Source organism: Peromyscus maniculatus, chromosome X (assembly GCF_049852395.1).
Source record: "Peromyscus maniculatus bairdii isolate BWxNUB_F1_BW_parent chromosome X, HU_Pman_BW_mat_3.1, whole genome shotgun sequence".
Taxonomy (NCBI): domain Eukaryota; kingdom Metazoa; phylum Chordata; class Mammalia; order Rodentia; family Cricetidae; genus Peromyscus; species Peromyscus maniculatus.
In genome coordinates, this window is record NC_134875.1 from 100,396,735 (window position 1) to 100,415,296 (window position 18,562).

The 18,562-nt window shown below is 36.9% G+C and overlaps 1 protein-coding gene across 11 annotated transcripts in view; it reads right to left on the reverse strand.

The window, feature by feature from the left end:
* Positions 1–18,562, reverse strand: part of Dmd (dystrophin) — a 2,251,111-nt gene that overhangs the window by 1,377,729 nt on the left and 854,820 nt on the right. The gene's annotated exons all lie outside the window — the stretch shown is intronic.

Consider the following 18,562-nt stretch of genomic DNA (forward strand, 5'->3'; position numbering starts at 1 on the left):
AGTCTTCACAGTGCCTTGTAATGGATATTTTCTGTCACACTTTATTCTACCTAAGGCTGAGCAAGCACCAGCTAAAGATACTCTGCGCCTTCAGCATTAAACCAGCCACACATTGCCTCACTCTCCTCACATATTCACTCTCTATTTATGGAAGATTCAAATTTCAAAACTTTGCTACATACTGAACAGTCAGAAAGCTACATTTCCCTTAGCATACTATAAGACAGACTCAATCTCATCCAAGTAAGTTTCTCAGAAATATCATATAAATTAAATCAATGAAACCCCTTTTGGTCACTAATGAGAGATGATTTTATAGTCATTTAATAAAAAGACAAAAACACAGAAAACATTTTAAAGAACCAAAGATATATTTGTGTGCTTGCAGTTAAAGTTACCAAATTTTGACTTGTCAATAGTTTATCAATGTTCAGATATTGTGTTCCACAATAGCTATGTTGTTGTGGAAAGGAGCCTCAGTGTGGGTACTGATTGTGTACTGTCAAAATTTTCTGTGTAGTGACTGTTATGTTGAATATTACATCAAGACAACATATTTACATAAACAGTCATTCAGTCATGTTGAACTTACCATTTGGAACTAATCATTTCCACATACGTACATTTGGTCCAGTTCTTCATTACCTTTACACTGTATGCTTCAGAGACTAGTTAATATCCCAGGTCTTTATTTTTCTTTGCTTAAGTGGTAAAATCATAGGGGCCAATTTGATGACTCAGCTAGGAAAGGTGCTTGCAGCATAATGCTAGCAACCCGAGTTTGAGCCAGGGAACCACGAACGAGCCAGCTGACTACACAAAGCTGTCCTCTAACCTCCATGACTTCACTGTGGTACACACACACACACACACACACACACACACACACACACACATACACACACAAACAACGATGACAACGATGACCATGATGATGACAATTACAATCTTTTTAAACAGGAAGAAAAAGCTCTTGCCAAGTTAGTATTTACATAAAAACATAAAACTACTTTTAAAGTATTCCATAGAAATAAGTTTATCTTTACAGTTGAAGGGGCTTTGACTTGAGTTACAAAACTGAAGCTGTATTTGCTTGGATTATGGCTTTGATATCTCTAATACATTAATTTATTCATCTGTCAACATTAACATTCCCATCAAGCAAGCTATTCCATGTGGTCTTGAATGTATTTGTAGTTTTAGATATGTAAATTTAAGCACATTCTATATAAAGCTATATGTTTCAATATAGCAAAATTTAATGATTTAAGATTATAATGAAATGCATCATTGAAAGTTACTAAAATATCCATTTCTGCATAGCTTTCTTTGTCTTAAAATATGCCTTTTCACTGTGTGTTTAAATTTGTATTCTTGTCCAAACATAAAATACTGTCCATCAAATTGTGTTTTCTTCATTAATTATGGACATTAAATTTCATATGTTTAGCTCTTTTGTGTTATATAACAGAATGAAATGTCAGTGCTTTAATATCTTGGCTTATTAAGGATCAGAAAGTCCATGAGTTACCTGGCATTGATGTTCACATCTGTATCTCTAGAACACTGATTACACTAAAAAGAATCAGACTTCTGCTGAAATGCTGTTTCTCTGAAAGTGGTAAGACGTAGTCAATGTATTTCAGTATCTGGTAGATGAAAAGCCCTTTAAAATAATCTCACTACCTATATTTAATATTAATCTTAATCACTTAAAATCTCACCCTAATGTGCACTTCTAACGTGTGACATGATGTAAGAAGTTACTTTCACATCTTCTACTCATATAACATTTATAGAAACTATCTCAAAAGTTCAAAAGTAAAGAAATCCCCTAAACTGTGAATGCCGGGCCAGATAGAACATAGGAATTAGTTATAATGCAAAAGAACATAAAAATACTGTGAAAAAAATCGATCGTGCGTTCCAGAGGACTGAAGAGAAAATGTTGCTAAGCCACAGGTGCTGTAAGACTTCATATGGTAAAAGTCCCTATAAAATACAATTCTGTAGAAAGAAATCACCTCAACAGGAGTTAACAGGAGTATTCTCCTATGTGATAGATATAGGTGAAATACTGTCATAGTAATGAATGTATGATCATGCAAAATACACTTAGGTTGAAACTACTAAATCTACTAATCAAGCAACTAAATTTGATGTTATTTCAAAATTAAATTGGAAGTTTATTTAAAATGATGAAATTAGAAGGGAAAAGCTAAGAGCATCCCTGTGAAAAGATATGATTCACTAGAGGGCGCGCCTTCCCTTTCAAAGTTTGCCAACTCTCAAGTTTAGCTTCTCTTTCATTTTCTTATCTGCATAAGAGTAAAATGGTGACAAATGAATTTTTCATGGTGACATTCTTACACAGAAACATAAAATGTCCAAAGATAAAGGAAAAATCCTATACAGAGAACATATTAGTAAGACATCTTCAGATATAGAGCTAAAATGCTTTCAGGTATTTTGGAAAACAAAAGTGTCTTGTCCTAATTCATACAACTCCAGAAATTACTCCCACATACTTTCCACTTATGTCCATATATAGGGAAATATTTGTAATGCAAATAATTCAGTGCTGTTTTGTGGACTATAAATAAAAGAACTTCTCCCTATGTCATTGATTTTACTGAATCTTTAAATATTTTATAAATAAATGGATTATCATGCTCTGTGTGTCTCTAAATATAATATACTCTAATACATATACATATATTTTGCATGTTAAGACTTTTAAATGCTATTTGTAAGATAAATTAATTTAAAGGAGGAAAGGAAGGTAAAATCAAATTTCAAGCATGATGAACCAAGTTGCATGCTTTCAGAAAGAAAAGGATTGCTTTTATGTGAAAACTTGTAGTATTTGAATTCCCATATGGAACCTTGGATATTATTCATTGTAGTTTTCACATATTTATTGACAAAATGTGACAAATATTAATTTATGTCTATAAAAACTTTTTTATCTGGGTTATTAGCTGAGCTCTTGGCAGGGATTAAATCACTCATTTGCTGTTGTTACTTCTTCATGTGTCAGAGTAGTTGTATTTACTTCAGTTTTCTGTTGAGGGCTGATAAGGCAAAAAGTCATCAGGATAACAGCAACAGGAGCAAAACAAAACAACCACAAAAACAAAACCCTAAATCAGTGAAACTAAAATGAAGACAAAAACACAGTAAAATATTATCATTCATTTTACCCTCTAGCATAAGAATGTGTGGGACAAATATATGCTCACACATCTTTTTGCAAATAAAATTAATTTGAATACACCCACGTTCATCATTTTTGTATACTTTTTGGCTACTGGAGCTAAGTTGAACAGTTGTAACACAAACCCCCAAAATATTTCTGTGGCCCTTGAGAGAAAATAAATACTGAATCTTTCCTGCTTTGTGTGGCGTTGGAGGGATGGTTTCTCCCTACAATTCTGAACAATTGCATGCCTTTATTTCTTGGATAGCAGTAGAAGCTGGGGATCAGTGAATATGTGAAGGAGAGAGGACAACTTGCAGAAGTGGATTATCTCTTCCAACTAGGTAGGTCTCAGTAATTTTGGACATTTTATACATAAATGAGCTGGAGGGAGTGAAAATGAATGGAACTGATCACACAGTCCAGAACACAGGCTGTGTAGTAAGCATCTTTACTTGCTGGAGCATCATTTAAAGAAGGGTTGAAATATAGTGGTTCACAATAGCTATACTGGAATGCTTTCTCTTGAAAATGTCTATGGGTTCCCAATGATCAGAAGATTCCAATCTAGCATTTGGTCTTTTTTGTAAAACTGGAAATTCTATTTTTTAATGTCATCACCTCCTTTTCTTCTTCTTTCCATTGGATAAAAATTCTAAATTCAAAGCTCATAAAATCACCTAAAACCATATGTAAGGGCTGCCCCTTCGTTTGAATTGTAATTTTACACTAACTTAAGTTTAATATTTCCCTATATTTTAACTGTGTACTCAGAAGTAATTTCCCCATGGTTCTTCTATGTACAAAAAAAGGAAGTAAGCTTTTTCTACCTCACAACTAAACATTTTAGAGGTACTTTTTTTTCCTTCTTGACTGAGTTTATGCTAGAATGCAAGTTTCCTGAGAGAATAATTATGTTTTGTAGTGTTAGCAACTGCAGTGCTTTCCAAATCATGAGAATCCATTAGATCCTAGTTGAATAAATAGTGACATTATCATGAAAACTAAAGCTGCTGTCACTTCCCTCCTGAGTGGCTATGGTCCATACTGTCTACAGGAGTAGTCAAAGAAAGCACCATATCCTGACTATGCCTTGGACCCTATGGGAGGCAATTTAAATTTTAAACACTCAGTGTGAAAGCTTACTGAGTTTAAAGGACTTCAATATGCTTTTATGTTTGTGGGTCTTTAAAGTTTAAATAACTTCTAGTCAGGGTTCAGAAGCTATCTAGTATAATGTGCAAAGCCATTTAAGTCTGACATGTACTTCCTGCCCCAACGGTCCTTCCATGGCATCATGACCTGTTTTAATCCATTTACTTCTTATAGTGAACATCACTATGAGCTTTAGTTTAAATACAAAATAAATCTCACTCTTTTACAAACCCAGTCCATTGTTTTGCCTCCTGTTACAAAATTCCATAGATACAATGAAATGTGCAACACATTTTTCTCACAAATGTGTCACCTATAATCTAAGACAAAAGTGCCTGAAATATAACTTCTTTTTTTTTTTTTAAGTTTATTTTATGTGCATTGGTGTGAAGGTGTCAGATCCCCTGGAACTGGAGTTACAGACAGTTGTGAGCTGCCATGTGGGTGCTAGAAATTAAACCCAAGTTCTCTGGTAGAACAGCCAGTGCTCTTATCCACTGAGCCATCTCTCGAGCCCCTATGAAGGATGAACTTCTGTTAAGAGCCCTCTTCCTGCATATAGACTTAGGCTGGCTCATTGAAAGCACACTTTCTGATATTACTTAATATAAGTATATTAGTATCTTTATGGTAGTCCCATCCTCAAGACTCTGTCCCAAAAAACAAAAAACAAAAAAACCTCCCTCTCTGAATACTATAACATTAAAGATGGAAGGATCAACGTAAGAGATTTGAAAGGACGTATTTCAGTCCAAAGCAGCTTCTCATTATATATCAATGTGACATATTTTTAACTTAATCAGACAATAAGTTTCTTATTAGAAAAGAATTTAACAATAGTCTTAGAAGTTGCCAGAATGCGAATATCATCTATTAGAATACATATTTGTTAACAGGAAGATAGTGGTTCTAACTTAATAATTAGGAACTCATTTTTTTTTCATTTTTCTCCCACATATTCCATAAATCAAATTTCCTGCATGGTGATCAGCTTTGATTTAATTTCTGTTAGAAGGTTCAGCTTCTGGGCTGTGATCAAATAAATCACCATACATTGTTCCTCTACCTCAAATAGTAGCTTCCTAATGTTACTTGTGTTTCCAGTTGCTCCACTTTGTGTGTTTGTGTGTGTGTGTGTGTGTGTGTGTGTGTGTGTGTGTGTTTCTTTTAACATCTACCATCTGGTTAAGAAATACCAGATATTGAAGATGGCGGAGACAAGCAGACGCAGGTAGGCCTGTGGCGGCGGCCCGCGGAGGTAGATGGGTCCGGCGGCAGTGGCTGACAGGGACATTTAGGCCCAGCGGCAGCCCACAGAGGTGTACAGGCCCTGCGGTAGAGATAAGCAGACAGAGGTGGACAGGCCCGGCGGCGGCGGCCGACAGAGACATTCAGGCCTGGCGGCGGTCCACAGAGATGGACAGGCCACGCGGCGGAGACAGGCCGATGCAGGTCGGCGACTTGTGGAGGTGGAAGGGCCCGGTGGCAGCGGCCTACAGGGACATACAGGACCAGTGGCAACCGGCAGAGACATACAGGCCCCGTGGCAGTTCGCAGAGGTGGATGGGCCCGGCAGCAGTGATGAGCAGAGGTAGGTAGGCCCGCAGCGGCAGCCGGCAGAGACATACAGGCCCATTGGCCGCCCACAGAGGCGGACAGACCCAGCGGCAGCTGACAGGGACATACAGGCCCAGCGGTGGAGACAAGTGGACGCAGGTGGGCCTGTGGCGGTGGGCCACAGGGGTGGACAGGCCCGGGGACAGAGAGGGGCAGACACAGCTTGGAACGGGGACGCCCCTAACCCCAACACCTGGGGAAGAGGCTATCTCCGTGGGTCGGAACCAGGGCGAGTCTGGACACTCCATCTGGGGACAACCCAGGGCCCAACTGCTGATCCCGTGAAACCCAACAACTTGGAGGTGTTGGTGAGACTACCCTGCTCAGCTGAAACCCATCTGGGAGAGGATTCAGATGCCTACAGTTTGAAGTCTGAAGAAACAAGATCAGCTGAGGAGTTGACAAATGAACAAAATGTGACCTGGGAACACAGAAGAAGGCGCTACCCAGTCACCAAACCAGATCACGAGAATCATAAGTATATAATTCACTGACTGAAATCAGCTGTCCCTGAAGAAACAGCCCAATAGCACCAATTTAACCAAGAACCCCTACTAAACCAAGACTAAAAATTAGAACAAGAGAGGCACTCTCAGACACAGACACCACCTGCACCACACAGAGGAAAAGATGAGTAGACGCCAGTGCAAAAATACAGGCAACAACATAAAGACCTATATGACAACATCAGAACCTAGTGATTCTACACCTGCAAGACCTAAACATACCATGACAGAAGAAACAGAAGAGATCAACCCTAAAAATGACTTTAAGAAGATGATAGAGGCCCTTAAAGAAGAAATAAAACATTCCCTCAATGAGGAAATAAAAACTTTCCTTAAAGAGGAAATGAAAAACTACCTTCAAGAGGAAATAAAAACTTTCCTTAAAGAGGAAATGAAAAACTCTCTTAAAGAGGAAATAAAAACTTCCCTTAAAGAGGAAATGAAAAACTCCATTAGAGAGGAAATTAAAAACTCCCTTAAAGAAATGGAAGAAAAAACGAACAAAAAATGGGAAGAAATCAAATCAAGCCAAGAAAAAGCAATTAAACAGTTGAAAGAAACATTCCAAGATCTGAAAAATGAATTTGAGACAATAAAGAAAATACATGCTGAGGGAATGCTGGAAATAGAAATCCTGAAAAAACGAACAGGAACTACAGAAACGAGCATAACCAACCGATTGCAAGAGATGGAACAGAGAATCTCTGACACTGAAGACACGATAGAGAAAATAGATTCGTCAGTCAAAGAAAACACTAAAGACAAAAAAGTCATAACACAAAACGTCCAGGAAATTTGGGACACCATGAAAAGACCAAACCTAAGAATAATAGGGATAGAAGAAGGAGAAGAATACCAACTCAAAGGCACAGAAAATATATTCAACAAAATCATAGAAGAAAACTTTCCTAACCTAAAGGAAGAAATACATATGAAGATACAAGAAGCTTACAGAACACCAAATAGGCTGGATCCAAAAAAAAAGTCCCCTCACCATATAATAATCAAAACACTAAACACACAGAACAAAGAAAAAATATTAAGAGCCGCACAGGAAAAAGACCAAGTAACATATAAAGGTAAACCCATCAGAATAACACCAGACTACTCAATAGAGACTATGAAAGCTAGAAGATCATGGACAAATCTCATGCAGACACTAAGAGACCACGGATGCCAACCCAGACTATTATACCCAGCAAAACTCTTAATCACCATAGGCAGAGTAAACAAAATATTCCAGCCCTACAGAAAGCACTAGAAGGGAAAATTCAACCCAAAGAAGCTAAACACATCCATGAAAAATCAAGCAATAGATAATCCCACACCAACATACACCACAGAAGAAACAAGCTGGTGTAGCTATCCTAATATCTAGAGAAAAAGGATGTTTCAAAAGAGAAGAAGTCTTGTGGCAATGCCTCAGTGGTCCAGGTAACTACCAGAACTCGGAAAAGTTGGTTGAACTTGGGATTGACTGGGAGGCCAAAGATTTAAAAAGCAGAAGATTCTCTCAAGACACAAGTTGTGTGATAATAGTGTGTTTTGTGTGTGTGAATGAGAATTTGTAAATGTTGAATTCTAGGCTTCGACAATCATTGTCAGTGCAGATTAAGCTGCAAGTATTTATGCTTTAAAACTTAAATTATAAAGCTAGTTACGTCTTTCTAACAACTAGTTTTAATGTTTATGAGCATATTTTACCTACATTACCTTTTCAGGATCTTGAGAAAGATGCATTACAAGCAAAGGCTGGAGGCTGGGGGCTAGATGGTTTTGAGGAAGAGGTCTTGGTGGACTCTTTCATAGAGCAAAGGGAAGCAATGTCTTCTGGGAAATGAGTTAAGTTTTAATCTAGTCTTTAGGATTAGAAGTCAAAAACAAAAATATTAAGGAAAGGAAAACCTAATTGATCTTTGAAGTATTGTTATATGGAATTGAGTGGGACTTTTGAGGCCTTTCTTCCAGAAAACAAGGACTTGGTTGTCAGGCCTATATTAGGCCTAAACCTTGGTGCCATGTAGTTGTACTTAAATCATTTCAATGGAAAGTGTCTTAGTGATTGGAACTTCTAGTGCAGTTTGGAGTTCTTCCATTTGAAAAATGTGATATTTGCATGGGATTGTTTGAATCTTGTTTTCTAGTCCCTCCCCATCACCACCCTCATAGTCTGAAGGTAGATTTTTCTCTTGATAAAGAAACAAAAAAGGTGAACATCTTGTTTGTAAATAGGTATCTAGTAACTAGTGGTAAACTTGAAATGGTAGAATTCTTTAAAGCCTAATTCTAGGTAGCCTTAAGAAAATATATCTTAATTACTTTTGAACCTGTATTCACCTTGTTTTTTTTTTTCAAATATCTTAAGTTATATTTTCTTTTTCAGAGCTGCTTCTTATTTGGGGCTACTTTTTTTTTTTTTAATTGAGGCATAATTCATAAAAGGGTATATTGTTTTGATGAGACTTTTTACAACTGTGGCTGGATGTCTTTCTTTAGTCTTCCAAGAAGGGCCATTTTACTTTTTTAGAGTTACTTTTTAAAGTCATGAGGTCAACAACTTGGACTACTATGCATGTAAGTGCTAATGCAAATTAAAGCCCAAGTTGACCTCCAGCAGCAGTTCATTCTTTGTTGACAGTGAGAGAACACTTTGCCTGTTAGGATACTGTTACTCGTGGACTGAAATGCTGAAGAAACCCCTCCCCCTATTTTGTTTTTTTGCAAAAATCAAGGTATATTCTAGGGTTTCCTGGTTGACCTCAACAGATAAACTGAGATGATAGTCTTAGTTCAGAAATGATCTGAATGTAGATTTACAGTCTACGTGTACAGCTGGCTAAGTGTGATCGCTTTCACAGTTCTGCATGTATCCCATCAGCTCCCCATTAGTCACTGAACTCTTAAAACTGGTATTGTAACATTATTACAATGTTTTGCACAAATTTTATAAACTTTACAGTACAATATGTGTTCCTTTTCTGAGGCAAACCAAAGGTATATTTCTTAAGGTTCTGCTGCTATCAGCAGCGTTGATGGAGGATTTTTTATACATTTGTAATAGATAGAAATAAACCAGAAAAAAAGAAGAAGAAAAAGCGGTGGAGGAAAAGGTGAACACTGCAAGAATACTCAAGAGGGCTGAGAGTTGCAAACGCCAAGATTGGCTTTGCATAATAAATGGAATAGAACAGCTCTGAACTATAGCTTACTTTCCCTGGTTTGGTCTGACAGAATGATTGAATGCTTTTGTGCAAAAATCAGAGCCTTAAAAAAAAGGATTTGGTGAGATTGTAAAATGGTGTGCCACTTTGGCAAAACAGTCTGGTGGTTGGTCAAAATGCAAAACATTGTTACTCTGTTACCCAACAATTCTACCCTTAGGAATATAACCTCAAACTACTGAAAATGTGCACCTATGAAACATGTACATGAAGGTTTACAGCAGTGTGTTGCTAATAGTAAAAAAGTTAAAACAACTCAAATAGCTATCAAATACTGGAGAGAAATAAAATGTGGCTTATTCATACAATAGAATATTATTAAGACATAAAAATGAATGAGAAACTAACAGATTAAATGACTTTGGTGAACCTTCATAATTTCATTTGTAGATCTTTCCATTTCTAATTTATAAATACATTTGGGGTTATAAATTATAAATGTACTGCCTCCTGTCAACATTGTATACTTCTATTTGATGATTTCTGTGTCAAATATTATATGGAAATGTTTCCAAGTATTTTCTGTATTAACTGTGAATGAATAGAACAAAATAAATTGCCTGTGATGGGAAAAAAAAGAAATACCAGATATTAAACCTCTTCTCTTTGAAGCATCTTCAGTGCTTCTGTTTCTCAACCAAAAATATAAGAAATCTCTGTCAAATATCTCTACAATATTTTGAGTATTAACTGATATTCAATTTGTACTGAAATCTAGGTAATACACCATAAGTAGAAAATAAGGTGTTTCCTATACTCACTGAGAATGCAAAAAAATACATATATGTAAACCTAAAGTTCTTTCAATACAAGTTGGTGATTTAATTCAAATATTTTAAATATCTCTGCAAAGTTATAGAGATTCAAGGTAGTTGATTTATAAATAATGTATGTTGAAGTAATTAAACCCCAGATATTTAGAGAAACATTTAAGACTACAGTAAGCAAAAAAGGAGGCTTAAGAGAATAGAAAACACTATGAGATTAAACAAAGAGTAGTTAATGGAAGCTGAAGTTTATTGTATGCCACTAGATTGTGCTAGTTATCTTGTATTCTGTGACAGAATAAGAGCTTTTGCAAAATAATCAATTAAGTCACAAATCCTACTATTTCACCTAATTTTATATTTGTCAACATGTTACAAAAAAGAAAGTGGTACAGTTATTTCTATCCTGGCTTAAGCTCTTCATCTCATCATGAACTGTAAACAAACATTTTGCAGGCAATGATAGTAGCACTGGTATATAAATACATGATAGAGAATGAAGCCAGAGATTAGACAAAGGAATTCCCTATAACATAAATTTCAAGAATTATGGGCAAAGGAATTATCTTATTCAAACTGCTTTTTGAGATATTCTTCCAAGAGTGAAACAAAAGCAGAGGCAGAGAAATTGTGAGTTCATCCATAAACAAATTGGGAGCTAAACTCGAGGAAAGGCAACATTGAAGAGAAAGCAATACATTGAAAATAATTTATATGAGGTATATTTTGAAAGAATTAGGTGATGTGGCAGTTATAGTGACCACTATGACTTGCTTCACAGATTGCTAGTCATTGTACTCTGCAAGTGCAGGCATAGCCAGTCTTTGAGGATATGATGTGAATGATATCTTTTAGACATACAAAATGTAAAGTACATAACTACATTTGAAATTCTCATTATAAATCTAAAGTTACATACTAGTGTTTGGTTTATACAAGTATGAGTATCAGGGAAGACAGTGAGCTAAAAATGTTACTTTGTAAATTATAAGGTACAGATTACAGAGAAAGACAGGAGTATAAGTAATAAACTCCAAGAAATGAAACCAACATTAGAAGAAAGTAAAAATGAAATTTTGATTCATGAAAACTGACCTTCAAAGAGATAAGAAGAGAAGATTGACAAGATATTGTCAGAAAGCCAGGGGAGGGGTGAATAGGAGAGAACAGTGTCCCAGAAACTTAAAGAAACTTTAAGAAGGGACTAATCATCACTGTCAGGCATAGTACAAGGGTCAAGAAGGACAAGAACTGAAGAGTGACCTTTGAAGCTAGCAATTAAGGAGCTCTCTGGTGACCTTCCTGAGAGCAGTTTCAGAGCCTGATGTAGAGAACAAGCTGGTGAAAGAAAGAATTGGAAATAAAGCATTAGTGATTTTCTGATGTACTCAACTCTGGTCCCTCTTATATTTAGATAAGTAAATGTGTTTATTTTTTCTTTACTTGTAAAACATACAAAACTCCATGCCTCAGTTCTAGAGATATGGCTTGGTTGGCATGTATTCTGACATGGTATACATTCATGTGGCTTCTGGATCTAGATATCTGGAGCTACACATACTACGTAACAGAACCAATTCCCATTATTTTCTATTTCTTTTTTAGACTCATTAGTTAGCGCTTAACACTTGTTCATAGTGATGGATATGACACTATTTCCATACATAAACACATTTAATGATGATCACATCAGGGGGATGTACATATATATCCATCTCGTCAAACATTTGTCATTTCCTAGTAAGAAGACAAAAAAATCTTTTCTATTTTGAAACAATATGTTATTGTTTTCTAGATATTCTGTTATGTAAGAGAATGTCAGACTTTTTATTTTTGTTAAAAATATCTTTTAGATATCTAGCAGACAGAAGACCACTTTTACAGACAAAATATATACTAGACTTTGGCTAAGGGAATCTTCACATCTAGTGTATGGGATAGTAATCTGAATAGACAATCCTAAAATATGTAGTGAAGGTGACTCAAGATGGGTCAATGGCATCACTTAGTTTAGTTTAAAGTAAACTGTGTCTTATATAGGAAAGAAAATTACAAGTTATTTTGTAATGGAATTAATGTTCCATCTAATGAACTAACTTTACTAATTTTACTTGTTTGAAATTAAAACTTATGTGTTTCACCCTAGATCTAATGAATGAAATGAAAAAGTGGGAAGAGAGTCATTGTTCTTTAAGGGTATGGTTCTTGGTGAGCTGAACAGCCTCTAATGAAGCCCAGGCTTCCAGAAGTATATGGGCAGCACAAACTATACTGATTTTTTGTTTTAATGAACAGGGCACAAAGTTGGTTGGGTAGGAAAGGGGTTATAGTTCTAAGGGGAGAAGGGAAGGCAAACTGAAATGGCCATCTTTAGTAGCCAGGCAAGATTTTCAGTGGTGGAACTGGGATGTTGGCCAAGGATGTTCAATGGAGATTCCTAAACAACCCAGGCTGATCCTAGGACAGAAAGTTGTTATCTGAAAGCTAACAGTGGGGCCTCATTGCTGAGCATGACTTCCATATAGCTCATTGAACATATAGAGGTCTAGTTGGTGTAGGCTTGGAGCTTTCACCTGTATATTCTAGCGTCATTGTGGTCAGAAAGTATTCTGAGAAACCTGGACACCAATCCAGAAACAAAAACCTTCACCTATAATCTGCCCTGCCTATAAGATGTGCTGGGAAATGGTGGCAGAAACTGTGGAAGTAGCCAGTTAATGTTTAGTTTAACTAGAGACTAATACCAAGAGAGGGATTCCATGCCCTACACTACCTGGATGGTCAGTAACCAGAGACTGGATAGCACAGAGACCTAGGGTAGAATCAACCAGAGCTGGTAAAAGAAATCAACTAAATGATCCCTAAGTATATTCTGCTGTACTCATAGATGTGTGCCTTTTCCAGTGGTCATCAGCAAGACTTCTGGCAGCAGATGGGAGCAGGCTCTACAGACAGACATTATGAGAAGAGAGTCTAAATTGGAGGTCTCTGTCAGGTCCCTCCACTTGGAGACAGGGAAACTCGTGGAAGAAAGAGAAAAAAAAAAGATTGTAGAAGTCAGGTGGGATGGAGGATACCAGGAGAATATGGCCCACCAAGTCAACAAGCAGGACTCACTTGGGCTCACAGAGACTGAAGTGACAAGCCTAGGGCCTCTGTGTAGATGTTATGTGTCGCTAGAGTTTTCCTGCTTTGCCCACAGTCAGGACAAATCTTTGTCACCCGCCAGTCCCACAGCCGCTCAGACCCAACCAGAGACACTGCAGCCGCCGCCATGACCAGAGACACTGCAGCTGCCGCCATGACCAGCAGCATGTGAAGACGCCAGTAAGCCACCATCCACGTGGCAAGGTATAAATTTATGGAAATGGTTAATTTAAGATAAAAGAACAGTTAGCAAGAAGCCTGCCACAGCCATACAGTTTGTAAGCAATATAAGTGTCTGTGTTTACTTGGTTGGGTCTGAGCGGCTGTGGGACTGGCGGGTGACAAAGATTTGTCCTGACTGTGGGCAAAGCAGGAAAACTCTAGCGACAAATGGCGCCCAACGTGGGGCTAAAGAAAAAAAGGACTAAAGAAAAAAAGGGAAGAAAAAAAAAGAGGGACTAAAGAAAAAGGACAAATGAACAGGGATAAAGGCCGGTGTTATGAAAAAAAAAATACTAAAGACAAAGTCCCTTAACCAAGAGGCGCTCCAATAAAGTGTGATCTGAGAAGAATCCTCGCGTGGTGGTTAAGAGGATTCAGAACTCAACACACCGAGCGGTGACATCGGTAGTTCTCCAGGAACGGTGACGTCGGTAAACGCCCCACAGTTCCTAATTCTCTCTCTCAAATGAGCGGCAGCCGCCGGTTTGAGTTACTGGCGGGTTCCTGGCATGTGCGCTTGACCTGCAGTATGGCGGGAATGAGGCCTCTGCAAATGGAAGCTGCGTGGCGGATTTAGCCTTTGCTAGTACAAAACAAAAAAAGAGGTTTCTGGGCTACACGCTGCTTGGATAAAAGCACAGACCCACGATGGCTCCCAGAGCTGGTGGAAAACATACCACCGCCATGTTGGGAAGCTGAAGGGGGCGGAGCCAGCAGCCACAGAGCTGTTTCGGGCTTAGAAGGCTACAGTTTAAAGCAATAAGTTTGCAATAAGACAGATTCAGATGGAACAAGACTTTAAATGCTTTACAATGTGTGTAAAAATGTACATAGGCTTGGAAGAGAGAGGAAAAGGAACATAGACAGTTATATAAAGAAATAGAAAGTTTAAAAAAATAAAGTCTTTAAAGAGAAAGTAAAAGTAATATAAAAAAATAAGCCATGTAAAGATGGATATCACACAGAGAGTTTGGATTATATTGTCTTTGGGATTTTTAACTGCAGAAAAACATTTGATAGTAAAAGATGTTGAGTTAAACCAATATGTATATATTAAAGATATCTTGATAAAATTTGGATATAAGGATGTGTTACTTTGGAAAGGAGACTGTGCTTTTGTTTCTACAGAAAGCCAGAGGCTATGGATTTGTTCCAGATTAAGATACATCAGGTTTGACCAGCCAAGACCACCTGAAAGGTCTCCGATGACACCATGGCCCAGATGATCCAACATCCAGAATAGTTTCAAGGCAACTGGCTCAGACGATACGGTCTCACGGACTACTCCATGATCCTAAAATTTTCTTTGCATCCCCATAAGATACAGCGCCCCCCTCCAGCAGGAAGTAGTTAAGAGAAGCTACGCCCAAATTCCCAAATATACCAAGCTGGCTTTGGAGATGTGTAAAAGTTAAAACCTTCCTTTTAAAAAAAAAAGAAAAGGGGAGGTGCTGTGGGATGTTCTGTTTGTCCTGTGGGAGCCCTTCTTGGGTTCTTTGTGGCGTTACCCAGCAGGTCCGTATAGAGGATGATTAGGACCATGGGCCTGAGTGCAGGTGTTTGAGATGGTCTGCACTTGGCTGTGCTGGCGGATGGTCTGTATGTCAAGTTGCTCTGATTGGTTAATAAATAAAACCTGATCGGCCGTGGCTAGGCAGGAAAGATAGGCGGGACTAACAGAGAGGAGAAATAAAAGGACAGAAAGGTGGAAAAATCTAGCAACAGTTATGGCTGTTAGTTTGGTGTATTTGTGATACTCCTAAGAGTGGGAACAGGTATATCTGACTCTTTTGCCTGTTCTTGAAACTCTTTTCCTCGTACTAGTTTGCCTTTTCCAACCTCCATATGAGGGCTTTTGCCTTGTCTTATTATATTTTGTTTTGTCCTATTTTGCTCTTGTCTCTTGGAGGCCTGTTCTTTTCTCAAAAGGAAACAGAAGGGAAGTGAATCTGGAGGAGAGAGAAGGTGGGGGTAGCTGGGAGGAGTAGAAAAGGGGAAATTGTTATTGGGATGTATTGTATAAGAGGAGAATCTATTTCTTATAGAATTGAAAAATTATTACTTCATAAGCACTAGATTCATTGGCTGCCTTGTCTTCTCTGTGCTTGAAAAGGTAAAATGTTGAATCTGATGAGTAGGTCCTGAGTAATTTTCCTAAAGTCATATGCTGGAAATTAAACAGGCAAATTTCAAACCCCAATAAATTTATTTCTATCATTTACTACTTATTTGGACATACAAACCATGCCTTACAACTAAAATATGGAAATTGACGTACTGGCTAGATTCAGATGCAGAAATACCATCATCACAGCATTTGTTTTAAAAAGCTGCATTTTAGGGAAGAGGTCATATATGGAGTAACATGACATGGTTGTCACTAATTCATAGGACCACAAGTCCATGAGGGACAACAATTGAGATAAGTCACACAGTCAAAAGGATTTGGTTGATGAGACACTCACAGGAATTAGGCAAAAAAGAAAACACATAATGTGAAGAATGGCAGTGGATGAACTACAGTTAATCATAGATGTGCAACAAGAACATTTTTTAAAAGAGAAGGAATTAATAGAACACAAGTACAAAGTTCACAGTGAAATGTAATTGTTTCAGATATGGGATGAGAGAGACACACACACTGGATAACATGAAGTCTATAGTCATAATTTCATTTCATGAAGCTTCTGTAATGACATTCCATACAGTAAACAATTATCAATTACCTAATTGCTTCAAAATGCTTCATCTTTTGTTTGCTTTGTTCAGTTTAAACTCATCATTGTAGAGGCCTATATAGACTGTCTATATAATTATGCTGTTCATAGCAGGAAACCTGGAGAGTTCATGCTAGTGCTCAGTATAATTATGCTGGGACAAGTATAATTACACAGCTTCAGGCAAACCATGATACATTATCACCTTATTCTTATACCTATTAAAGAGATATTTTACTGTGTAGTCCATGTTGAAATCTTAGCTCAGGCACTCTGAAGCTATGTATAAAACTAATAATACCTCTACCTATCTTAGAAAGTTATCGGGAAGAAATAATGTTATTCATTTAAAGCATAGAATCTTGTTCTAAGTACATAATAAAATCTCTAATAAGTGTTAAGTTTTATTTAAACCATCTATATGCTCCTAATTTATCCTCTCATCCTAGTCAATTACGATGACTATTGGGAACATAAGATCAAAATAGAATTTAGGTGACCAATTACTCAGCCACTACCCATTCTTTGCTAAAACAAAAGAATTGAAACATAATTTCAAACCAAATGCAATTTCAAGAGCTGGAAATAAGTCTTTGAAATCAGATTGATATGGATCAACTCACTTTGCTATTTTTTTGTGTAAGGCTGTTTCTGAAGACATTTTGAGGTTTGGGAAGCATATACCTATAAGTAATGAGCCCACTAAGCATCATCTATAGATAAATATTTAATATTACATTAAGGAAATTCACAGACATGTATTAGGAAAAAAGAATGCAAATTAAGAGACTTACTGATTTATTTGTGCCATTTTTTTTCCTTTCTATCAGTGAATAGTGACATTTCGACTACTGTAGTGATGAGACTGTGTAGAATTTGCTACCTAAAATGGATGCCCTAAGTTATTCAGAGTTTGCGAACCGTTTGACTAGACCAAAGATCGGCAAACATCTTTTTTTTTTTTTTCTGATGTGTTATACATGTCTTGTGATGAGTCATCGAGTTACAGCTATATTTTTTAAAGCTTGCCTTTGTCATGTGAAAGAAGTCATAGATGGTAAATGTTTGAATAAATGGGGTTGTGTTATAAATGAAGATCCTGAAATTTGAAATTTATATAATTGTAAGTTATGTAAGTATCATTCTTCTGATTACTTTAATCAATTAAAATGTAACATTAGGGCCGGAGAAATGGCTCAGTGTGTAAAATACTTGCCTTGGAAGCATGATCACTAGAGTTCAAATCCCCAGGGCACACATAAAAGGTGGTCATAGTAGTGTATGTCTGTACTGCCAGTACTCCTAATATGAGTTCAGAAGCAGACACAGGAGGATCCCTAAAATCTCACATTTCAGTTGCCCAAGGAGGCATAGACAACGACAACAACAACCACATCAAAAATAAGAAAAACAAGAATCTGCCTCAAAATGTGGAGTTCAAGAACCTGACACAAATATTATCCTCTTCCTTCGATACACACTGTGGCATGCACATGTCCATGCTCACACAAAGAATATGTACATAGATATATATCTCTCACACATAGACAAATAGCATATATATATATATATATATACACATAAAGTTAAAAAATATACAAATACTAATTTTTAGTTCATAACTCACAAAGAAAATAGTAGCAGGCTGTTGTCTGAAGGTCATCCCTATTTGAACTAGACAATTATCTCAGAAAAATAAATAAAAAATAAACATTTTCAAGATTAAGAAGCCCAAGATTTAGTTTGGATTTTTAAATCAGGTTATAAGTCATGAATGAATGAACAAAATGTACCTTATAATGTATTCAAACAACTTTTCTAGATGTTTCTTTTCCTTTGCTAAGAACATCTGACATACTATTTTTGGTATATATTCTTCCTATACTTCTATACTCTGGGATATGCAAATTCTAATGTCAAGTGTTCTATACATTCCTGAGCATATGCTACTTAGAAAGTTAAGGCATATTGCAATGTACTTTCTTAATCTTAAAATTACAATAATGGATAT